Below are 10,405 nucleotides of genomic sequence, written 5' to 3'. Positions count from 1 at the left end.
TACCATGCCCGGCTAATTTTTTTTTTTTATTTATTGTGGAGATGAAGTCTTGCCTGCCCAGGCGAGTCTCGAACCCGCAGGCTCAGGCAATCCACTTACCTCAGCCTCCCAAAGGCGCAGGATTATAGGCTGAGCCACTGAGCCCGGCTCTAAAGATATTTAAATATCTAAAGATATTTTTAAAATTAGCCAGGGATGGTGGTGTGCACCTGCAGTCCCAGCTACTAGGGAGGCTGAGGCAAGAGGATCCCTTGAGCTCAGGAGTTCAAGGCTGCAGTGCAGTATGATCATGACGCTGCACTCAAGCATAGGTGACATAGTGAGCCTCAGGTTTAAAAAAAAAACAGTAACAGGCCAGGCGCAGTGGCTCACATATAATCTCAGCACTTTGGGAAGCTGAGATAAGAAGATTGCCTGAGCCCAGGAGTTCAAGACTAGCCTGAGCAAATGGCGAGACCTCATCTCTACAATAAATTTTAAAACATTAGCTGGATATGGTAGTGTGTGACTGTAGTCCCAGCTACTTGAAAGGCTGAGGTGGAAGGACCGACTGAGCCCAGCAGTATGAGGCTCTGGCAGCCTTGATCATGCCATTGCACTCTAGCCTGGGTGAGACTTCAACTCAAAAAACAAAAAATTGGACCCAGGAACCACCACTAGGCAGAGGGAGCCATGAACACTGTGTGCTGGCATAAAAACAGACATATAGACCAACAGAATAAAACAGCCCAGAAATAAACCCTTACATCTGTGGTCAAATACTTTTTGACAAGGGCGTCAAGACTACTCAGTTGTTTTTTCAACAAATGGGGCTAGAAAAATTGGATATTCACATGTAAAAGAATACAGTTGGGTCCTTTATACAGAAATTAACTGAAAATGAATCAAAGACCTAAATATAAGTCATAAAACAATACAACTCTTAGAAGAAAGCTTAGGACAAAACTTCATGACATTGGATTTGGCAATGATTTCTTGGATATGACACTAAATGCACAAGCAACAAAAGAAAAAATACACAAATTGGACTGCATAAACCTTTTAAAAATGTGTGCATCAAAAGATACCAACAACAGAGTAAAAAGGCAAGCCACATTTTCAGTTGGACAGAGAAAACAGGAAAAAAAAAGGCAAGCCACAGAATGGGTGAAAATATTTGCAAAATCACACATCGAGTAAGGGATTAATACCTATAATATACCAAGAATTCCTAAACAACAACAAAAAACCAAACGGCCAGGTGTGGTGGCTCAAGCCTGTAATCCCAGCACTTTGGAAAGCTGAGGTAAGCGGATTGCCTGAGCCCACGGGTTCGAGAACAGACAGCAACTTGGTCAGACCTCATCTCTACAATTAATTGGAAAAATTAGCCGGGCGTGATAGTGCATGCCTGTAGTTCCAGCTACTTGGAAGGCTGAGGCAGAAGGATCGCCAGAGCCTAGCATGTTGATGCTGGGGTGGCTGTGAGCATGCTACTGCACCTACTGCACTCCAGCCTGGGTGATGGAGTGAGACTCCACCTCAAAACAAACAAACAAACAAAAAACCCCAAACAACCCAACTAAAAAAAGAGTAAAAGACTTGAATAAACATTTCTCCAAAGAAGACATATAAAAGGCCAATAAGCACATGAACTGTTCAATATCACTAACCATTAGGGAAATGCATACCAAATGCAAATAGAATTTGTTTTGCAAGATAAAAATAATTATGGAAATTGATGGTGGTGATAGTTTTATAACATTATGAAGGTGTCTGATATCAATGAACCGTATACCTAAAAATAGTTAAGATGGTAAACGTTATATGTGTATTTTACCACAACAAACAATATTGGGGGGGGAATCCTCACACAAAAAAGACAGCCTGAAGCAATCTGACATTAACCAATCAGTTATTTTTCTATTGTTCTGTCTCTCTGCCTCTGCCTTGTAAGAAAAGTAACTTTGGAATGACTAACACTTTTTGTTCGTTGCTTCTGCTTTCTTCAGCTCTTCTTTGCTAAAAAGGGAAACTATTCTGCTCAACTCATGTGAACACTTTATTCTATATTATGGAATGAAGTGTTGCCTGATTCTACAACTGCAAATAAAGCCAAGTAAGAGTTTTCTTGCTCGCTCCCGCTCTCTGTTTTTCTTTTTGTTGTTGTTGTTTGTTTGTTTGTTTTTTGAGACAGAGTCTGGCTTTGTCAGCCTTGGTGATCATAGCTCACTGCAGCCTCCACCTCCTGGGTTTAAGTCATCCTCCTGTCTCAGTATCTTGAGTAGTTAGGACTACAGGCATGTGCCACTCAAGTGAGATCTTTAAACAAATTTTAAATTATTTGTAATTTTGCCTTTTAACATAATAATTATAAACATTTATGCACCAAGGTCTCAAAATATATGAAGCAAACATTGACAGACTTTTTGTTTTGTTTTGTTTTTTTGAGTCAGGGTCTCATTCTGTTGCCCAGGCTGGAGTGCAGTAGCACCATCATAGCTCACAGCAGCCTTAACCTTGCACTCAGTGGATCCTTCTGCCTCAGCCTCCCAAGTAGCTGGGACTACAGGCAGGCACCACACCCAGCTAATTTTAAAATCTTTTTGTAGAGATGAGGTCTCACTATGTTGCCTAAGCTGGTCTCCAACTCCTGGGCTCAAGCAATCCTTACACCGTGCCCTACCAGAATGCTGGGATTACAGGAATGAGCCACCATGCTCAGCCAACACTGCCAGAATTTAAGGGAGAAATAGCTCTATAATAATGGTTGGAAACTTCAATCCACCACTGAAAGGGTGAAAAGCCAAAATAGAGCAACTTTAGTTAGAGTGGCAGCTATTTTAACATTGCTTAGCTTTGTCATGCTTTTTCAGCAGCTTACTTCAACCCACCTTATACTCATTAAACAAGAAACAAAACCAGTTTCCAGAGGTAGTTAACCCCCCAAACATGCTTTGTACTAATTACCCTTTTTTTTTTTTTTTTTTTTTTTTTTTGAGTTGGAGTCTCACTCCGTCGCCCAGACTGGAGTGCAGCGGCCGCTCCCGGCCACCGCAGCCTCGACCTGCTGGGCTCCGGCGATCCTTCCGCCTCAGCCTTCCCAGTAGCCAGAATTACAGGCACGCGCTACCACGCCCGGCTGATTTTTTGATGTATTGTAGAGATGAGGTCTCGCTGCCCAGGCGGGTCTCGAACCTGCGGGCTCAGGCAATCCACTCACTAATTACCCTTTTATCTAAAGTATTTGTCTTCCAGCTATAAAGGGCCAAGCTGACCTTATCTATTGTGATCAGATATTCATGACTCACATGACACAGACCACCACCTATCACCATGACAACAGTTCCTGTGCTTACCTGTCCCTTTGTGACACATAACACAGACCACCACCCCACCACCATGGCAACTTGCTCCCAGTACAGGGAAACTTTAAATCTTTCAACCTCAAGCATTTCTTGCCAAACATTCCTTAAATGTCCAGTCCCCTCTCCAATCTTGGAGAGGTGGAGCCACTCTTTTCCTCTGAGCTACTTTCTAAATAAATTTTCTCTGACCTACTCTTTGTGCAATTCTTTGCATCTTTCCCACAGGCACACTAACCTAACAACCGCTTTCAATAAAGAATAGAACATTTAGACACATCAGTAAGGAAATCGAGGACTTAATACTACAAACCAACTAGACCTAAAAGACTTATACAGCAAAAACCTAACAAAAGTAGAATCCAAAGTCTTCTCAACTACACATGGAACATTCTTCAGGACAGACCATACTTGGCGGCAAAAAAAAAAAAAAAAAAGTCCCCATAAATTTAAAAATCATGAAGTCATGCAAAGTATCTTTTCCAATCACAATGAATTGAAATTAAAAACCAGTAGCAGATAGGAAAATGAAAATCCAAAGATATGTGGCTATTAAACAACACAACTTTATTTTATTAGTATATATATTTAAAGACAGAGTCTTGCTATGTTACCCAGGCTAGGCTCAAACCCCTGGGATCAAGTGATCCTCCCTGCAAGTAGCTGGGACAACAGGCCCTACCACCATACCTGGTTGAAACAACACACTTTTAAATAACAAGAAGAAATCACAAGAGAAGTTAGAAAACACAAAGAGATGAGTGAAAGTGAAACCACAGCAGACCAAAACTTACAAGATACAGTTAAGGCAATACTCAGGGGAAAACATATAAATATAAAGGTCTATATTAAAAAGAAGAGACCCAGCACCTTGGGAGGCCAAGGTGAGAGAATTGTCTGAGCCCACAGGTTGGAGACCAGTCTGGGCAACTTGGAAAGACCTCATCTCTACAATAAATCAAAAAATTAGCCAGGCGTGGTGGTGCACGCCTGTAGGTCTAGCTACTTGGAAGACTGAGGCTGAAGGATTGCCTGAGCCCAGCAAGTTGAGGCTGCGGTGGCTGTGAGCGTGCCACTGCACTCCAGCCTGGGCAACAAAGTGAGACTCTGACTCAGGAAAAAAAAAAAAGTCGGGCACGGTAGCTCAAGTGTGTAATCCCAGTACTTTGGGAGGCCGGGGCAAGAGGACTGCCCGAGCCCAGAGGTTCAAGACCTAAGCAACGTTGTGAGACCTCATCTCTACAATATAGAAAAAAGTTAGCTGGGCATGGTGGCATATGCCTGTGGTTCCAGCTATTTGGAAGGCTGAGGTAAAAGGATTACCTGAGCCTAGCAGGTCAAGACTGTGGTGGCCATAAGCATCCCACTGAACTCCAGTTTGGGCAACAGAGTGAGACTCCAACTCAGAAAAAGAAGAGAGATCTCAAATTAATAACCTAAATTTATCCCTTGAGAAACTAGAAAAAGAGAACGAACTAAATCCAAAGCTAGCAGAAAAAAAGGAAATAATAAAGATTAGAATGGAGATAAGTAAAATAGAGAAGACAAAAACAACAGACAGAACAATGAAACCACAAGTTGATTCTTTGAAAAGATGAACAAAATTGACAGACCTTTAGCTAGACAGATAAAGAAAAAAGAGAGAAGACACAAATAACTTATGCCATAAAGGAGAAATATTACTACTGACCTTACAAAAGCCAAAAAGATTATAAGACAGCAATCCCTAACCTTTTTGGCATCAGGGACTAGTTTCATGGAGGACAATCTTTCCATGGACCATGATGATTGAAGCACATTTACTGTGCACTTCATCTCTATTTTTATTACATTTAAATACATAATAAGGCCAGGCGTAGTGGCTAAATCCTGAATCCCAGCACTTTGGGAGGCTGAGATGAGGGGACTGCCTGAGCCTGGAACAGCCTGGGCAACTTGGTGAGACCTCATCTCTACAATAAATAATTTTTAAAAAAGAAATAAACCGGGCGTTGTAGTGCACGCCTGTAGTTCTGGCTACTTAGAAGGCTGAGGTGGAAGGATCGCCAGAGTCCAGCAGGTCAATGCTGGGGTCGCCACGAGTGTGCCACTGTACTTTAGCCTGGGCAATGGAATGAGACCCCAACTCAAGAAAAAGAAAAAATATATATATATACATACATACAATAAAATAATTACACAACTCACCATTAACAAAAAGAGGCATAGATGGAAGTAGTAAATAAAATAACAGGCAGGCCATGCACAAATTAAAATAAGTGTTGGATTTATTATGGTCTCTGTGCAGTCAAGCCTCACTGCTAATGTTAATCTGTATTTGCAGCTGCTCCCCAGTGCTAGCATCACTGCCTCAGCTCCACCTCAGATTACCAGGCATTAGATTCTCATAAGGAGCACGGAACCTAGATCCCTTGCATGTGCAGTTCACAGTAGGGTTCATGCTCCTTTGAGAATCTAATGCCACCACTGATCTGACAAATGGCGGAGCTCAGGTGGTAATGCAAGCAATGGGGAACAGCTGTAAATACAGATGAAGCTTCACTTGCTTGCCCACCCCTCACCTCCTACTGTACAGTCTGGTTCCTAACAAGCCACTTCTTGTTGGGGGTACTGGTCTATGGCCTGGGGGTTGGAGACCCTTCTTATAAGACAATGCTATGAACAACTATAAGCAGACAAATTAGGTAATCTAGATGAAATGAACAGATGCCTAGAAACACACAAATTGCCTACACTGACTCAAGAAGAAACAGAAAATCTCAAAAGAAGTGCGACAAGTAAAAAAATTAAATCAGTAATCAAAAACATCACAAAGAAAAGTCAAGGACTAGACAGCTTCAAATGTTTGGTGAATTCTATCAAACTTTTAAAAAATGAACACCAATTCTCAAACTCTTCCAAAAAACTAAAGAGTGGGGAACACTTCCTAACTCCTTCTCTGAGGGTATACCCTTACCCTGATATCAAAACTAGATAAAGACATCACAAGAAAACTACAGACCAAGGCCGAGAGTGGTAGCCGAAGTCTGTAATTCTAGCACTTTGGGAGACTAAGGTGGGAGTTCAAGATCAGCCTGGGTAACATAGCAATACCTTGTCTCTACAAAAAATTAAAAAATTAGACAGGCATCTTGGCATACACCCGTAGTCCCAGCTACTCAGGAGGCTGAGGGGGAAGGATTGCTTGAACCCAGGAAGCTGAGGCTGTGGTGAGCAGTGATTGTGCTACTATATTCCAGTCTGAGCAACAGACTGAGGAAGGAAGGGAGGAAGGGAGGGAGGGAAGAAAGAGAAAACTACAGAAAAAAATCCTCAACAAAAAACTAACAAACCAAATCCAACAGCAAACTGACAGCACTATACACCATGACTACGTGGGATTTATCACAGGAATGCGAGATTGAGTCAAACTAAGAAAATCAGTCAATGTGAATGCCACATTAATAGAAAGAAGGAAAAACACACACACAATCATCTCAGTTGATGCAGAAAAGGCATATGACAAAATCCAACACCCTTTCATGATTAAAAAACAAACAAACTGGAAATAGAAGGCAATTTCCTCAACAAGATAAAGAGAATTTATGAAAAACCCACAGCTAACATCATAGTCAGTGGTGAATGACTGAAAGCTTTCCCTTCTAAGACTGAAAACAAGACAAAGGTGTCTGCTTTTATGACAGCTATTCAACACTGCACTAGAAATTCTAGTCAGAGCAATTAGACAAGAAAAAGAAAAGGTATCTGAATAAGAAAGGAAGAAGTAAAACTATCTCTGTTTGCCTGTAACATAAACCTATAGGCAGAAAATAACAAAGAAACCACAAGAAAGCTAGTAGAACTTACAAATAAATTCAACAAAGTTGCAGGGAATAAGATCAACACAAAAAAAACAATTGTGTTCCTATACATCACAATAAACAATCCAATAAAGAAATTAAGAAGCAATTATATTTATACTAGCATCTAAAATAACAAAAGACCCAGACTCTTTGGTAAATTTAACCAAAGAAGTGAAAGACTTACATATTGAAAACTACAAGACCTCAATGAAAGAAATTAAATTAAATTAAAATTAAAGAAATTAAATTAAATGGAAAGACATTCTGTGTTTTCACTAAGAAGACCTAATATTATTAAGATGCCAATACAACTCAAAAGTAATCTAAAAATTCAATGCAATCTCTATCAAAATTCCAACAGCCTGCTTTGCAAAAATGGAAAAGCCAATTATCAAAATTCATATGGAATTACAAGGGGCCTTGAATAGTCAAAACAATCTTGAAAAAGAAGAATTTTGAAAAAGTCAAAGGACTCACACTTCCCAATTTCAAAAATTACGACAAAGCTATAGTAATCAAAATAGTATGGTACTGACATAAGGACACAATAAAACTGAGTCATGAAATAAACCCATACATCTATGGCCAACTGATTTTTTTTATTTTTTTTATTTTTTTGAGTTGGAGTCTCACTCTGTCGTCCAGACTGGAGTGCAGTGGCCGCTCCCGGCCACCGCAGCCTCGGCCTGCTGGGCTCCAGCGATCCTTCCGCCTCAGCCTTCCTAGTAGCCGGAATTACAGGCATGCGCCACCACACCCAGCTGATTTTTTGATTTATTGTAGAGATGAGGTCTCACTGCCCAGGCGGGTCTCGAACCCGCGGGCTCAGGCAATTCACTCACCTCAGCCTCCCAAAGGCGCGGGATTACAGGCTGAGCCACCGAGCCCGGCTCCAACTGATTTTTTATAAGGATGCCAAGACTCCTCAATGGGGAAGAACAGTTTCTTCAACAAATGGCGCACAGACAAAAGAATTAAGTTGGATCTCTACCTTATACCATATACAAAAATTAACTCAAAATGGACAAAAGACCTAAGTATGAGTTAAAACCCATACAACTCTTAGGAGAAAACATAGGGGTAAATCTTTTTTTTTTTTTTTCCCTTGAGTCAGAGTCTTACTCTGTCACCCAGGCTGGAGCACAGTGGCACACTCATGGCCACCACAGCCTCAACCTAGTGGGTTCAGGGGATCCTTCTGCCTCAGCCTTCCAAGTAGCTGGAACTACAGGTGTGCATCAATACACCGAGCTAATTTATGGTTTGTTGTAGAGACAAGCTCTCGCCCTGTTGCTCAGGATGGTCTTGAACCCCTGAGTTCAGGCAATCCTCTTGCCTCTGCCTCTCAAAGTGCTGGGATTACAGGCATGAGCCACCATGCCCCCAGCCAGGGGGCAAATCTTTATGAACAGGAATTTACCAATGGATTTGTAATGACATCTGAAGAGCAAGCAACAAAATAAAAAATAGATAAACTGGACATCATCAAAAATTAAATTAAAACTTTTGTGCACCAAAGGACACGATCAAAAAAGTGACAACTTCTACAATGGGAGAATATATTTGTAAGTCATATATTTGATAATGTATCTGTAAGTCATATCCAATTTAATGTCCAGATTATGTAAATAATTCCTAAAACTCAACTACCAAAGGACAAATAACCCATTTAAAAAATGGTCAAAGGACTTGAATAGACATTTCTCCAGTGAAGATATACAAATGACCAATAAACACATGAAAAGATGGTCAACATCATTAGTCATTAGAGAAATGAAAACCAAAGCCACAATGAGATGCCACTGCATACGTATACTGAAGTATGAAGGCTATACTAAAAAGGAAAAACAGAGACACCCAGACACCCAGAATATAACAAGTGTTCTCAAGGTTGTGGAAAAATTGAAACCCTCATACATGGCTCATGGGAATGTAAAAAGGTACAGCTATTGTGGAAAGCAACTAGGTAGTTCCTCAATAAGTTAAACATAGAATCACCATATGATCCAGCAATTCCCCTCCCAGATATGTACCCAAAATAACTGAAAACAGAGACTCTGCTGGGCACGGTGGCTCAAGCCTGTAATCCCAGCACTTTGAGAGGCCGAGGTGAGAGGATTACCTGAGCCTAGGGGTTCAAGACAGTCTGGGCAATTTAGTAAGACCCCGTCTCTACAATAAAAAAAATTAGCTGGGCGTGATAGCGCGCGCCTGTAGTTCCAGTTACTTGGAAGGCTCGCCTGAGCCCAGCAGGTTGACACTGGAGTGGCCATAAGTGTGCCACCGCACTTCAGCCTGGGCAATGGAGTGAGCCGCCAACTCAAAAAAAAGAAAAGAAAACAGGGACTCAGTTACTTGCACAACAATGTTCCCTGTAGTATTATTCACAATAACCAAAACGTAGAAACAATCCAAATGTCCATGGATGGATGAATGAATTTTTTTTTAATGCGGTATATCCACTCAATGGATTTATTCAGTTATAAAAGGAATAAAGTTCTGGTACACATCACAACATGAATGAACCTTGAAAACATTGTGCTAAGTGAACCAAGTCATACACAAACATGAGGCAGGTTAAACATAATATGTTTCTATTTTTTTTTTTTTTTTTTTGTTTGAGTTTAGAGTCTCACTCTGAGTCACCCAGGCTGGAGTGCAGTGGCACGCTCACAGCCACCGCAGCCTCGACCTGCTAGGTTCAGGCGACCCTTCCACCTCAGCCTTCCAAGTAGCTGGAATTACACGCAAGCACCACCACAAGTTGTTTCTTATAGGAAGTTTACATTAAAATAGGGTAAACGTTCAGACATTCCTCTTAGGGGTACACAAGGCTCACCTGAACGACCAGGCACAACAGACCTGACCACCTTGCGGACTACAACGTGGATCTACCAGTGCAGGAAATCACAGAAACAATAGGGAATTACCCAAAACACAGACGTGATGTTCTAAGAATAGTTCAAAGCTAGACAGGCAATAACTTGAATTATTTGGAAGGTCCTTGTAACCTTAGAGGGCTGAGAAATGGTCATCAAAACTGTGACTAGACATCTGTAGCCCGCCCCTCTTATCTCATGGCTTGCTTAATAATTGTAAAAGTACAGAAAGCTTCTTGCCGAAGGCAAGCATGTGTCCTTTCTTTTAAGGCACCCATGCCCATTGGATATGTCACTTTCTAATAAATTCAGCCTTAAACTATACTTGGGACTCGCTCTG

This window comes from Carlito syrichta, unplaced genomic scaffold (assembly GCF_000164805.1).
Source record: "Carlito syrichta isolate Samal-C Ts95f unplaced genomic scaffold, Tarsius_syrichta-2.0.1 Scaffold313461, whole genome shotgun sequence".
Taxonomy (NCBI): Eukaryota; Metazoa; Chordata; class Mammalia; order Primates; family Tarsiidae; genus Carlito; species Carlito syrichta.
Note: the sequence above shows the minus strand (reverse complement) of the source record.